Below are 15,626 nucleotides of genomic sequence, written 5' to 3'. Positions count from 1 at the left end.
CAGGAGCACAACTTTCAGAAAGACCCTGTAACAGGGAGCCGAAGGCCCCTGTTACGCAAAAGGGTAGCACCGAAAGCTAGTCTGGTGGTGTAGGTAGGCAGGTACCCAAGATAAGGTTAGCTGCACAACAACAAGCTGGAGGAAAAGGGCAAATTCCCAGACAGCCATGGAATAAAGGCTACAAGCAGCAGGGCTCAACTAGAACGAGGAGCAAGCTGCCCATTAGATGCAAGGAGACAACACCTGTGTGGGACTAGAGTCACTCAACCCAAAGCGGCAGGACTCCAGGGCATACAAACCCAGAGCCTGGAGGAAGGCAAGCAGTCAGGCCCGGGACACTGCAAGGAACAGGGCTCCCAGGAGAGAGGGACTGCAGGAGACACACTGGCAGATACCAAACCACACTGAGAATGGAGAGGTGAGAGCTTCAGGAAAGGAAAGCTGGCTAAACATTTATTTTACCCAGAGTAAGGGAGGTCTTGTTTTAAAGCGGATACTTGCCTTTTTGTTCTAGTTTAAACCAGGGGACCACATGTGGCTGTAAGAGGTGGAAAGGAGGCCACGAGGATGTCTGAGGGGTGTGCCAAGGTTTTGAGCCCTGCCAGGGGCATGGGCACAAGAGACAGGTAGCTGACACCGAGAGGACCAAAGCCAGAACGGGGCAAGAGAGGCAGTCTGAGGCCAAAAGGGCCAAAGCCTAGAGCCCAAGAAGGGGGCAAGACCAGGGCCAGAGGGCCCAGAAGCTGAGGTCTGGCACAACGAATCTAGACTGAGGGAGACAGCCAGAGAAAAGGGGACGAAGCCAGGAAGGCCGATCCTCAACAAAGATTTTGAGACCTAAGAGGGCTATGCACCGTGGTGCGACCAGGCAGCCCCTCTAAAGTGATACCATACACCAGGGGTGGGCAAAATGCGGCCCACGGGCTGGATGCAGCCCGCCAGGCCATTTTATCCGGCCCGTGGGGCCCCCCAAAAATTTAGAAAATTAATATTTATCTGCCCTGGGCTGCCTGTCATGCGGCCCTCAATGGCTTGCCAAAACTCAGTAAGCGGCCCTCCACCCAAAATAATTGCCTGCCCCTGCCATACACCATCTGCAAGGCATAGGCATGGCTATGGAGACAGATAGCTATGGGGATGAACACAGCTCCTCAGGCGCCTGGGCACCAATAGGGCTGAAACGACCACAACAGAGTATCTGAAAGCAAATCTGCCAGGAACTGAACCTGCTCTGGGCCCTTGGAGCAGCCTCCCAACCCATTTTTGAACAACATCAAGGTGTACCAGGTGAAACAATAGGGAAGAGCACCAGAGTCAGAGTGAACAGGAAGCCATGTGTCCACCAGGGGGAATGCCACAGCACCTCTGGGCTTGGATCCCATCACAGACCCCCACTTTGATTTCAGGGCTCCAAGTAATGGAAAATTTATTCCACCTCTTTTCAATCTGTCCCAAAGACTACGGTAACTTTACACTTCTTTTTCCATTTTGAATTAATTTAGTGTCAACTTCCAACTACTAAATTTTGTTGACTTCAGTTGCTACTTTTAGATAACTTATCCAGGGAGAAGGTTTATTACAAACTTGACATGTTTCACTTCCTAATCTTTTCTTCTATGAACTAAACAGATTGAGCTCTCTCAGTCTTTCATTATAATATATATTTTCCAGATCTCACATAATTTTTGCAACTCTTATCTCAAGCACAAAAAATATGCTAACTCAGTGTTCTATTTCTGCCTCCAAAAAATTAAAATTTACCATACTGAGCCTTCTCCTGTAAAGAGATGCTGATGTTTGCATCCCTACTATAGCAAAATAGGATTGGAAGGGACATGAGCTCATCTAGTCCAGCCCCTGGCTCACGGCAGGATCACCCCTGACTAAACCATCCCACCCAAGTCTCTTAAAAATATCCAGGGATGGAGATGCCAGAATTTCTCTAGGCAGTTTGTTCTAATGCTTGACCGTCCTCTTAGAAAGTTCTCATAAAAGAATCCTGTGCACTTTAGGGGGGGAAGGGGGAATATGCTGCTTTCAAAAAACAAAACCATCAAAAACATGCAAACAAACAAAAAAAAAGAAAAAGAAAACCACTGGACATTTTGATAAAGGAAAATCCACTATTGTCTAGCATCCTAATCACAGTATAGACAAAGAAGCACCTTGAATCTTTTGACTGTCTGAACTCCAAACTCATGAATGCCTGGTACTAACGCAAATGTAAAAGGTGAGACCCTTATCCAGACACCAACATTTAAACCTCAACAAAGCCTTCCAATGTACAGAGTTGGCACTGTATTTCCCCAAAGCTAAGACAACCCCCTCCCCAATAATTGGAGTCTATATACAGAATATTTATAACTGTGCTATAATTCTCCATGTATAGAACCTAATTATTAGAGCAGGGGTTTTCAAACTTTTTTGGTCAGGGTACCCACAGTGGTTGGTCAAGAAGCAGGGGGGCCCCCTGCACAGCAGCAAAACCAGAAGTGCTGCCGGCTTCTCCACGCCACTGTTGCGTACCCCTGAGGCCTTCCAAAATACCCGCAGGTTTATGCATACCCCAAGCTGAAAACCTCTGTATTAGAAAACTGTCTTAAATTTCTTCTCCCTACTATTTGCATGCAGTGGGGGGGGTCAGGTGATGAGGGGGGTGGTAACGGGGTATACAGCTGGAGGACAGGCAGTAGGCAGGCATGCAGAAGGGGAGGTAGTTCGGGGGCAGGCAGTGGAGGGAGCAGCGGGGGGCAGGCAATAGGGGGGCAGGTGATGAGTATGAGAGGCAACTTGCTCCCTCCTCGGCTTCTGGCTCCCACCTCCCCCTTATCCCCTCCGCGCCACTTCTGCCCCCTACTGCTTTGGGTCTTCACTTTTCTTTCTCTCCATTTTCCCCTTTAAAGCCTTTACCCCCTCAGTGCCCCTCCCCTTTTGACTTCCCCTCCCCCACTTACCTTTGCTCTGGCAGCAACAGGCTCTGTCCCCACTGCACCTGGCAGATGGAGCACAGAGCACTGATGAAGCCCAGCCCAGCCCTGTAGCAGCTGCACAGAACTGACACCACTGCTACAGGGCCAGGCTGGGTCCATGTTCTGTGCTACAATGGGGACAGAGCCTCCCAGCACCAAAGCAAAGGTAAGCAAGGGTGGGGCAGGGGAGGTAAAAGAGCACAGTGAGAGATGGGGAAAGAGTGGCAGGGGCCTCAGACTGTGAGGGAGGAGTGACAGGGGGTAGACAGTAGCTGCAGCTCCAGCTCCTGTCCCCCACCACCTTGTACTTGATTCCAAAATGAGGCGCTTCTCCCCCGTGGTTAAATGAAAGGGGGGGGGGGGGGCTTCAACTTGGAATCAAGTGTGTATAGTAATTTCTTTCTGAAAGCCACAAAGTCTGGGTATTACTTCTTCTGCATAATCACATAGGTTTAAGAAACTGTATACAAAAGCCTAGCAGACATCTGGATTCTGTCAATTCAGAAAAAAAAATTAATGAGAAAATAGCTCTCTTTACTATATCAAGGAAGTCAGAGAACCAAGACCCTCTTTAACCAAAATAAAACTACCACATAAACAACATTGCCGCTTCTCACCAGGTCCTCATGAAAGAAAGGGAGCAAAGGCATAGAAGGTCCCTTGGCCACCTTTGCAACAAGGTATCTGTTTATTGAATTTTCTGTCCCTGCCAACAACCCAGAAGGCTTACAACTCAACCAGGAGGCAAACAGGCCAAGGCAACAGCCTCTGGGTGTAATTGCCCTTCTGAATGGTCTAGCTTTTGCCTATAAGGCAAGCCAGCCATAACACCCATTTCCCCCAGAAAAAAAAAAAAAGAAAAAAAAGAGTCAGTTGATTGTATTTTCCCTCTAGCCAAGCCATCTACTTGAAACACTGTGGACCTTGCTCCCCTTTGCCCGTTAAAATATGGTAAGAATGAGGCATTGCTTATCACACTCAGCAGATAAACAGAGTTCAGATAAAGTCCACAGACTACACTCTTATATTGGACTGGTCTGAGCTCTCGCCAGTTTATGATGTGCTTGTGATCTTGTTTGGACCAGATTAATGGAGCCTGGGAAACAAGCAGAAAGAATTAAAAGTCCTTGCCCAGTAACAGAACTATGATGTGATTAGAATAACAGAGCCTTGGTGGGAGATCACATGACCGGAGCACTGTCATAGATGGGTATAAACCATTCAGGAAGGCTAAGCAGGGAAGAAGAGGAGGAGGAGGAGTTGCACTTCATGTACAAGAGCCATATGATTGCTAAGAGATCCACAAAGAAACTGGACATAGGCCTCTTGAAAGACTCTGGGTCAGATTCAGAGGGGAGAGCAATAAGGGTGATGTTGTGGTGGGGGTCTGCTATAGACCACCAGACCAGGAGGAAGTGGTGGATGAGCCTCTCTTCATACAGCTAGCAGAAGTTTCCCGATCACAGGCCTTGATTATCACGGCGGACTTCAATCATCCTGACATCTGCTGGAAGGGCAATGCAGCACTACACAGGCAATCTACGAAGTTTTTGGAGAGTGTTGGAACCAACTTCCTGATGCAAGTGCTGGAGGGGCCAACTAGGAGCCATGCTCTTCTCAACCTACTGCTCACAAACAGGGAAGAACTGGTGGGGAATATAGTAGTGGATGGCATCTCGGGCAGCAGCGACCACAAAATGATTGAGTTCAGGATTATGAAGAAAGGAAGAAAGAAAAGCAGCAGAGTATGGACTCTAGACTTAAGAAAAGCAGACTGGCTCACTCAGGGACCTCATGGGCAGGATCCCCTGGGAAGCTGGTTTGAGGCAGAGAAGAGTCCAGGAGAGTTGGCTGTACTTTAAAGAAACTTTACTGAGGGTGCAGGAACAAACCATCCCATGTGCAGGAAGAATAGCAAGTATGGCAGAAACCATCTTGGCTTAGCAGGGAACTCTTCAGTAAGCTAAAACACAAAAAGGGAACCTTATAAGAAGCAGAAAATTGGACAAACAGCTAGGGAGGAGCATAACAATGTTGCTCAGCCATGCAGGGATGAAATCAGGAAGGCCAAAGCGCAATTGGAGTTGCAGCTACCAAGGGATACGAAAGGTAACAAGAAGGGTTTCTACAAGTATGTCAGCAGTGAGAGGAAGATCATGAAAAGTGTGGGCCCTTTACCAAATGGGGGAGGCAACAAAGTGACTGAGGATACAGAAAAGGCTAAATACTCAATGCTGAAAGCTAACGTACTCAAAGGCTGAAGTACCTCCGTGTTCATAGACAGTCAGCTCCCAGACTACTGCACCTGGCAGCAGTTTGGGGAGGAGGTAAGCAGCCAGCAGTGGAACAAGAACAGGTTAGAAAAGCTGGATGTGTACAAGTCTCAGAGGCTGGACAGGATGGACCTGAGAGTGCTGAGGAAGTTGGCCAAGGTGATTGCAGAGCCATTGGCTATTATCTTTGAAAACTCAAGCAAATCGGGAAAGAACCCAGAGGATTGGAAAAGGGCAAATATAATACCCATCTTTAAAAAAAAGGGATGAAGGAGGATCCAGAGAATTACAGACCAGTCAGCTTCAACTCAGTCCCTGAACAAATCATGGAGCACGTGGTCCTCAAGGAATCTATTTCTAGGCATTTGGAGGAGAAGAAGGTGATTAGGAACAGTCAGCATGGATGCATTTGCAAGTCATGCGTGACCAAACCAATTTCCTCCTATGACGACACGACTGGACCTGTGGATGCAGAGAGGGACCAGGGGATGTGATATGCCTTGACTTTAGCAATGTTTTTGATACAGTCTCCCACAACATTCTTGCAAGCAAGCTAAGGAAGTACAGGTTGGATGAATGGACTGTAACAGGTTGGATGAATGGACTGTAAAGTGGATAGAAAACTGGATGGAGCATCGGGCTCAGAGGGTAGTAGTCAATGGCTCAATGTCTAGTTGACAGCTGGTATCAAGTAGAGTGCCCCAGGGGTCAGTCCTAAGGCTGCTTTTGTTCAATATTTTCATGAATGAGCTGGAAGATGGGATAGAGTGTACCCTCAGCAAGTCTGCAGATGCCACCAAGCTGGGGGAAGTAGTAGATACAGTGGAGGAAAGGGCTAGAATTCAGAGAGACCTTGACAAATTGGTGGATTGGACCAAAAGAAATCTTGAGTCCTGCACTTCGGATGGAACAACCACATGCTTTTCTAAAGGATGAGGACTAACTAGCTAAGCAGAATATCTGCAGAAAAGGACCTGGGGACAGTAGACAGCAAGCTGAATATAAGTTAACAGTGTGCCCTTGTTGCCAAGAAGACTAACAATATACGGGGCTGCATTAGTAGAAGCACTGCTAGCAGATCAAGGGAAGTGATTCTTCCCCTCTATTTGGCATTGGTACAGCTGCATCTGCAGTACTGTGTTCAGTTTTGGGCCCTCCACTACAGAAAGGATTTGGACAAATTGGAGAGAGTCCAGCAGAGGGCAACAAAAATAGTTAGGGGGCTAGCACATGGCTTATGAGGAGGGGCTGAGGGAACTGGGTTCATTTAGTCTGAAGAAGATTCAGGGGGGATTTAATAGCAGCCTTCAACTACCTAAAGAGCGGTTCCAAAGAGGATGGAGCAAGACTGTTCTCAGTGGAGGCAGATAACAGAACAAGGATGTGCTCTGATGCATTCCAATTAGAACGTGTCTGACAGGGTCAATGCATAAGGGAAGCACGAGGGTGCACATGCACCCCCTGAGAGCACCAATTCCCCCTTGCCAGGCCCTGCTCCCTGTTTAGCGAGCGGGCAGGAGCACCAGTACCCCGCTGCGAGTGCTGGCCAGGGAGTGGGACCACCAGCAAAAGTGGCTGCACCGCTTCCAGGGCTACACTGCAGCTTCCACGGTGAGTGAGACTGGCCATGGGAGACTCCCCACCCCCCGCTCCACCAGTCAGCGGGATCAGCCGCCAGGGTACCCCCCTGTCAGCACATACCCCCCTTGACACAAGAGACACCAGATACTCATGGTGTCTGAGCAGACTTGACTAACCAAGTCTGCTGGAGCATTCTAATTAGAATGCTCTAACATGCTGCAACATCTCATGCATTCAGTGTCCCACATTTCAAAATGGCAGCAGTGGTGCTTAAACTCATCAAATGACCATTTTAAAACACAGAATGCAGAACACATGAGATGCTGTGGCATTTTAATTAGAACGGCTCTAAGAACTGCTCTAATTAAAACACTTCCCCCAACACTGGAGCGTATGAATAGGCACCCGATGGCCTCAAGTTGCAGTAAGGGAACTTTAATTCAGATTTTTGGAAGAACTCTCTCACTAAGAGGGTAGTAAAGAACTGCAAAAGGTTACCCAGAGAGGTGTGGACTCTCCATCCTTGGAGGTTTTTAAGACCTGGCTAGACAAAACCTTGGCTGAGATGATCCTGCTTTGAACAGGGGGTTGAGCTAGATGACTTCCTGAGGTCCCCTTCAACCCTAATTTTATATAATTCTATGACTTGGACAGTCCTTGAACCAGCACAAGTGTGATATCCCTCAAGCTTTGCAGGTGTGCACTGAAAACTGTTCTGAAAGGTTTACCAACTGGAAAATCCTAGCTGAGACTGCTTAAACTCATCCATCTGACTGAGTTAAGAATCCTCGTGGAAAGAAAGGGACACAGTTGGGTAAGTGTCTTTAGCAGTCATGTGAGCATCATCCCACTATGATTATCCACATACAAGAGATAGAAGCATATAAACAGTTACTTCCCATGTGAGGCTGGCCATTGTGGCAAGACTTCACAACTTCTCCCACCTTTCCTGCAAAAAGATACTGGGCACATCTACATGTTCATTAATGCACAGTAGTTACTGTGCATTTAGTTTAGTACTTGCTGAATGAAGTGCTAACTAAACACACAGAAACTACAGTTACTGCGCAGTAATGCCAGTGCATGGTTTTTTAGTGAAGCTTATTGCACAGTAACCTAATACTACTGTGCAGTAGTGTATTAGCACAGTTTTTGCCCAGCACACTACTATGCAGTGTACTAGGCTACTTTGCATTAAGCGTCTTGTGTAGACGTGCCCTCTATGTAGAATATAATGCATGTTTCCACTTCAAGAGGAGGAATCCATAAAGCTGGCATTAAGTGACTTCTACAAAGCTGGCTTTTCAGCATTGTCTTCATTTGGGGTATTCTTTATGACTAACTCTGCAGAAAGCTTGGATAAGGTAGCTACCCAGAAAGAGCTGTATATAAACCTGTTCTGGTGTGAGTACTGCTAATAACACTGCGAGCACCTTTTGTAAATATCCATAAAGTTATTGCTAAAATCAAAGGTCAGGGACCCACATAAACAGCAGCATACTAAGAAAGCAAAGTTTAAGAAGCAGCTACAAAACTGAAAGACAGAGATAACCATCCTTCAAATCATAAAGGAAAACCTAGACCACAAACTTAAAAGACCAGGGTAACAAACCTGTATGAAATGTAACAGCACAAAATACAAGGTCATGCAGTCACTGACTATTCGAATTAGTTTCTGTCAAACTAAGAGCTTATTATTTAGAAATGAGAGAGGAAGTTAAGACCTGCATGGTCTAGTCAATCACAGGATGGCTATGAGCCATCAATGAGCTACATCCACAATAAGATTTGTTTTCTTTACACATGTATTAGGCAAGGTATTTCCAGTAGAGATAAGGCAGCATTAACGCCACTATAAAAACACTTAAGACATACAATATAATATATCATTCTGGTCACACTTGTTCAAGAGAGATGAATTCAAGCCAGGTACAGAGGAGGAATTCTTAGGATGATTGGGGGAACTTAAAGTCTATCAAACAGTACATCTACACTCCAGCATTACCAAGCTGAGTGGCACTGCTACGAAAATAAACCTCCTAAACCTGACTCCCACCCTACATCAAGGAATCTTGTTGTGGAAATAAGGGCAGCCTTACCAATGGGCTCAAAATCTAGGTCTCTGGCATATTCAAGAATGTTATCATAGGGCAAACAAAGGTATTTATCACTAACTCGTTTCCAGGGTTAACACACACGGAGTAGGAGCAGGTCGGCCCAGCTTCAATCTCCAATGGTAAGCTGAGCACTCTACCACCTCAGCATAGACATAACCTAAAAGAACTTGATTTATTTCTCTCCCCCTCTCCCTCCTTCCCCCTCTCTCAAATTCTGATTTCTCCATGGCTTTCCTAAGACACTTCAGGATGAGAACTGATTTGAAGACTTAATTTTATTTTTTAGAGTAAAGAATTTATTTCATGTTGCTCTTAGTTCAGGGGTTTTCATCCTTTTTTAACAAGTGTACTCCTTCTGTCTCAAAGTTTCACCTCGTGTATCCTTTATATTTTTTTCTTGTTTTTAAGGGGGGACAGATCAAAGCCCTGCGGTGAGGGAGGGAGTGGGGCAGGGGCAGGCACTGCTCAGCGGGGACGGGGCAGAGGATGGAGCCACGAGCGGCTCACCCGGGGGGCACAGGAAGGGGCATGGCTCCCACTGCTGCACGCACCCTAGGAGGGCGTGGGGGGCACGAGCCCCCAGATCTGCACACAGGGGTTAGACAGTCTGCTGCTGCAAACTGGGGCACTGGGCTCTTCCTGACAAAGGCAGAGCCAGGCTGCATTCGGGGTCGGCGGCGGTGGTGCAGGGAAGGGACTTGGGGGGTGCTCCGGCAAATTCTGTAGGGGCTGCAGCCCCCCCCATAGCCCCGCTCCTGTAGGGCCCTGCAGTGAGGGAGAGAATGGGGTTGGGGTAGGTGCTGCCCAGCCGGGGTAGAGCATGGGACAGAGCCATAAGTGGCTTGTCCGGGGGGGGGGGCAGGGGCAGCTCCCACTGCTGCATGCACCCCGGGAGGGCATGGGGGCACGTGCCCCCAGATCTGCACGTGGGGCAGGGCGGGCTGGGGCGGCACTGGGCTCTTCCCAGAGGGGCCTGGGCCAGGATGTGTGCAGAGTGGGTGGTAGCGGTGCTGGAAGCAGGCTACGGGAAGGCCTGCAGCCATCCCAAAATTCACCATAGCCCCCCACAACCCCGCCCACAGCACAGCCCAGCCCAGCCCCGCTGGGAATAGCCCAGTGCTGCCCTGGTCCCAGCCCACAGCAGCCTGCAGCCTGCCACGCCCCACATGCAGTTCCAGGGGCACACGCCCCCCATGCCCTCTCAGGGCAAGCACAGCAGTGGGAGCCGCCACCACCCCGCCCCTCCAGATGAGCCACTCCTGGGTCTTTCCCGCCCTGGCTGGGCAGCGCCTACCCCTGCTCCAGCCCTAGCCCAAGCCCCACTCTTCTTCACCACAGAGGCCTACGGGAGCAGGCTTACAGTGTGGGGGGGGGTTGCAGCCACTCTAGAATTCCCCATAGCCCCCCCCAACCACCCTCCCAGCGCCACTGTCACCTGCCCCAAGTGCAACCCGGCCCAGTCCTCCACCACAAAGAACCCGGCGCAAGCCCAGCCTGCCCAAACCTGCACGCAGATCTGGGGGCATGTGCGCCCCCCCCATGCCCTCCTGGGGCATGTATAGTGGCAAAAGCCATCCCATCCCCGCCCAGCTGGGCAGCCCCAGCCCCACTCCCCCCCCCCCAACAACAAACTTACCAGCCAGACCCTGCTGCTCTTCACATGGTCGGGCTGCACCCCTGGCCACCCACATGCTACACTTTGGCTGCACACATGCATGCAGAATTCTGCATACCCCCTGCAACCCTTTTAAACACCCCTAGGAGCACACGTACCCCCAGTTGAAAACCACCATTCTAGTTCCTTCGCAGGGGAGGCCAGGTTCTATAGCTCCCATTCATAGAACATCTACTATGGCTAGGGGTGCACCAACAAAGACTTTTGGAGCCTATACCAATGGCCATTTATTAACGAGCCATATTGGCCAATACCAATCTGGTTCCCAATATGCAGCCCAGCAGCTTGGAGAGCAGCATCCAGCTGGTAAGTCAGTTGAGGGGGAGGGGGCAGGAGGGAGGGAAAGGGCATGGAGGGGGCAGATCAATGCCCCCATGGTGAGGGAGGGAGTGGGGCTGGGGCAAGGGCTGGATCAACCCTCCTGAGGCAGGGTGTGCAACAGAGGTGCGAGCAACTTATCAGGGGGAAGATGACTCCCATCACTGCACACACCCAAGGACTGCCCGCTGCAGGCTGGGGGTGGCACCAGGCTGTTCCTGGCAGGGGTTTGCACCGGGGCTGCACTTGGGGTGGGTGGCGGCGGCGGTGCTGGGAGTGGGGACTACAGAGGGTCTACAGCAAATTGCCTCCCCAGGGATGAACACAGCAGCAAGAGTCACCCTCCCCCATGACAAGCTGTTCATGGCTCCATCCCCTTGCCCTGCCCCACCCCAGCTGGGCAATGCCTGCCCCTGCCCCAGCCCCACCCTTCCCTCCACCATGGGGGCCTTGATCTGCCCCCTCCACTCCCCTTCCCTCCCCCTGCCCCTTCCCCCACAACAGACTTACCAGCTGGATGCTGCTCTCCAAGCTGCCAGGCTGGCCGCGTTTGTGCTGCAGCTGCACCCACGCACATGGCATTTATCGGTGACATTATTGGCCACATCAGCCAAAAGAGGCCAATAATGTCAATTTCCCTTTTGTTGGTGCCAATATGATATGAGCCGATGTATTGGTGCACCTCTAATTATGACCATTAACATCACCCCTCTTTCTCTTAGGGAGAAGCTTGTAGACTCTGATTTCATTTTTTCTTTTTAGGTTGAGAGGACTATGCTTACATTCATAGATTCATAGATGTTAGGGTCGGAAGGGACCTCAATAGATCATCAAGTCTGACCCCCTGCATAAGCAGGAAAGAGTGCTGGGTCTAAATGACCCCAGCTAGATACTCGTCTAACCTCCTCTTGAAGACCCCCAGGGTAGGGGAGAGCACCACCTCCCTTGGGAGCCCGTTCCAGACCTTGGCCATTATTGTCCACATATTAGCACTGCTTATTAAAGCATGCAGGAGGCTACAGGGTGTCCATTAGCTGCTCACATTTATCTTTCTTAATAACCTCATGCACCTTGACTGTTATGTTGAAAAGAAAGGGGTGACATGATGCCTGCCTCTACTTATCTGCCTACAAAGGCCTGCACACTGAGGAAGAGGCTGCTCTTCCAAGTAAAAATTCTTCTAGTTGAAAATACAGTGTCTTTATCTACTAGAAAAAACTTATTCAGCTCTGTTTATAATACTACAATTAACTTTGATTATTGCACACCAAGAAATCATCAGTCTTTACAGAATGGAGGCCAGGACCAGAGACTAGACAGATAGAAACAAAAGGTGAGCTAAAAGGTTCATTTCTGCCCATTAGTTCTTCTACATCAAGGATGCCCTCTCCCCCCCTCATCGCTCCATAGTCCCCAAACTGGCAGAGAAAGAGGTTCAGCCATTGGTACATCATTATAACATGCAACAAAAACTGAGGGCACTTCATATATTAGGGCATGGTGAACCACAGAGGCAACTGAGGACAACCCCCTAATTTCCTACTCTTTTTTTTTTTTTTTAGGCATAATAGGAAATCCCTGTCCTCTTATTACATACTTTAAAGGTGTAGAGGGAGGGATAAGTAACTACAGCTTGTCTAGAGAATCTGCTGACCTACTTACCATACTTTATAATACTCAGTATCCTTTTGCCTGAAAGAATCTGGCATTTATGTTTTTTTGTTATTTTCATATTTTTATTACTTGATTCTCTAATTCTAATTTGGAAAATTGGCCTTCTTCCCAAAAACTTGAAAACCGGGCACTGATAACTATCTGACCTACTACACTATGCAAAGATGAGCATTTGGCAAAATGTGTAAAAGAAAAGTGCCTAATTGAAGTTTTGACAGCAGGAATCCCGGATGACATAGGTATTTTCTTGGTATTTTTCTTCGGGGGGCTTTTCTGGGTTTGTTGGGGGGGGGGTTGTTGTTTTTTTTAAGATACTAGCATCTTAAATCAGATAACGGCACTAAAACTCCAAAGTTACATAAAACTGTACTGCATAAGCACAGCATTCCAGCTGTTAGTAATTCTGCTTTATAAACAGCTGGGGTAGAGCAATTTCAGTTAGTAAGTAAACTAAAGAAAGAAAGAAAAAACATGTAATTACGCAGCAAAAAAATGAACATAAGAATTAGACAGCTTTGCAACCACTGTCTTTGCATCTAAAATATCTGCCTTTTACTTATTTCAACAAATTTTTTTTTTTTTAAATAGAAAAACTGACTGGCATGCATGTTATATAAAGTTAACTAAAATATTTGCATATAACTTTTATCCTGTTCTGAAGTTGGATCTGTCTTTTTTTTATTTTCAGGACAAGCACCACTGAAGATGATCTCTCAGTTTTTCTGGTTACAAGCAAAGCCAAATAGCAAAATTTCTAATCTTCCAGAGAATAAAGTATTATCGGCCAAAGATGCATTAAAAACACATCTGTTTAATATTGATTATTACTGCCTTCTAGCAAAAATGTAAACAATCTTGCACAGATTTGCCCTATTTTCAGTAGCCAAAGTTATTATGATTAAGATGCAGTCAATATGCTTCTTGAATAACAGAAGTCTTCAAAGATAATCCAATGCACAAGGTATAATAGGCAATAGATCAAGTTTGGCTTAATTCAGTCTTTTACTTCTGAAGAAAATGAGAAATATTTTGCTACTTTTAGCAATCCCTAGTGAATGACTAAGAGAAGCCACAACAACAGCAAAAGAATTCAAGTTGAATGGTTAAAACATGAGCTCAGAAATCTGGCAATTTAGCATTGTCACTTACCCTCTCTAAAATGGGGAAAATGCATATTTCACAGAAATGGTGAGGCTTAACAAGCAAATAAGGCTGCAATTGGGTCCACATTATAAATTCACTTTTACCCCATGCTTATATCCAAAAACCCCCCACATATTTAAAAATGTCAAGGTTAGGAGTGTTCAACTTCTTTGAAGTGAACTGGAGAAATGGTTTCTGAATGATAACACCCTAAAATCAGAAGTTTTTTTTCCCTATATGGTAAATGAAAAAGGGAAGAGATTAAAAGAAAAGACATTTTAATGGACTCATCCAAACGGGATCTAGTGACCAATGATTAACTTTAATATTGAAAAGAAAAGATTTTAAGTATTATTCCTGTCTCAATGATCCTAAACTAGCCATTCAATGACAACTCGCCCTTTCACTTAAAATAAGATAAAAGGTAGAGGCTGAATAGAGAGAAAACTCAATATGTGAATTTATGGAGACCTGTCTATGGAAATAAAGAATTTTACCCACCAAAATTAAATTAAAATAATAATCACAATTAGATATTATTTTGCCAAGCTCTAAGCCTGAAAATAGAAAAAGATTATTAAAATGTATTAGATATATTATATTACTTTAATGTATTAGATTAAATTTAGTTTAAGGGGAAAAATACCTCCCTGCTCTGCTTCCTTTCAAGCTTCTTGCCAGTCACAGTATACCCCTGCTATACAGAAAAATGTTAATACGATAGAGACTAGGTTCAATCTCAAAAACAATATTTCCTGAAGTCTAGTAGGGGATATAGCCTCCATCTTTCCTTGGAACCAGCAAGTATCTTAAACAACGCCATTTGCCTCAGAACTCTTGGTTGCAAGCTTGATGGCCCTCATCCTAAGTATGAGAAGAACCACTGATACCAAGAGATTCATATTAAAATGAGTCCCTACCAAGAAAGAGGGCTAAGGATTGGAAAGAGGCAGATAATTGCTGAAGTTCACTTGTCTGCTTACTAAAACCCAACAGTGGGCAGAATAATGCAGCCAGAGTCCAGAGATACAGAAATAAATGTGAATAAAAAATGTACTAAAGCTTACAGGCAGGTACACATCAAGCTGGTGACATAAAGCCAGACGTTATATCTATCTCAGATGACTATTTGCTTTCTTGTCTAAATCTGAAGCACAGCTTTTGTTGAGAGGGCGGCAGGGGTGGATACTGTTATTGGTAAAATTGTCTTCTCTGAGCAAAGTGGGAAGAAAAAGATGTGGATGAGTGCTTCTGTATTTTCATTCCTAAAAACTGGTGCACCCACCACCACCATCAGCAAATGTTCTCTCTTTGCTTGTTGATAGATAGCCAAACCCCATCATATCTCTTTTTCTTCCTGGAGCCTCATCAATTCTGGTGTTAAAAAAAAATCTCTCTCACTAAAAAGGAAGACCTTCCATTTTAGATTTGGTTTAAGGAGGAAGCTGAAGGTTTGGGCCAGGCATTTTTCCAGGTGGAAATGGCAGAAGCCACTGCCCTGCTGCAGTCTGAAAACTCAATACACATTCTTAAGGTGCATTTTTTAATATACTCATTCACAAGCTTCCTTCGTTCTTCTGGAATTTTTAACAAATAAATACTTTCATTTTTCCCTAAAAATGGGATTGTAGGGTGTCATTTCTTGGCATTATACCAGAAAAAAAAAAAAACTTTCTTCTTTCCAACTTTATCTAGTGGAGGTGAAGGACACTACTCTGCCCTTAGATTTATCAACAGTTGCCAAGGTGTTAAGGTTGTATGAAAATATGATAATATCCTCTGGAGAACTCATAGGATTTACCTGATTTGTTGAACACCTTAGTCAACCTGAAGTCAGACTTGCTCAGGTAAGTCTTGCAGGTTACAAGAGTAACAC

General features: G+C 46.4%; 1 protein-coding gene across 3 annotated transcripts in view; it reads right to left on the bottom strand.

The window, feature by feature from the left end:
* The window catches only part of RGS12 (regulator of G protein signaling 12), a 169,584-nt gene that overhangs the window by 135,064 nt on the left and 18,894 nt on the right, over positions 1–15,626 (bottom strand). The gene's annotated exons all lie outside the window — the stretch shown is intronic.

This window comes from Alligator mississippiensis, chromosome 2 (assembly GCF_030867095.1).
Source record: "Alligator mississippiensis isolate rAllMis1 chromosome 2, rAllMis1, whole genome shotgun sequence".
Taxonomy (NCBI): Eukaryota; Metazoa; Chordata; order Crocodylia; family Alligatoridae; genus Alligator; species Alligator mississippiensis.
The sequence above is the reverse complement of the archived record's forward strand: the minus strand, read 5'-3'. Positions and strand labels throughout refer to the sequence as shown.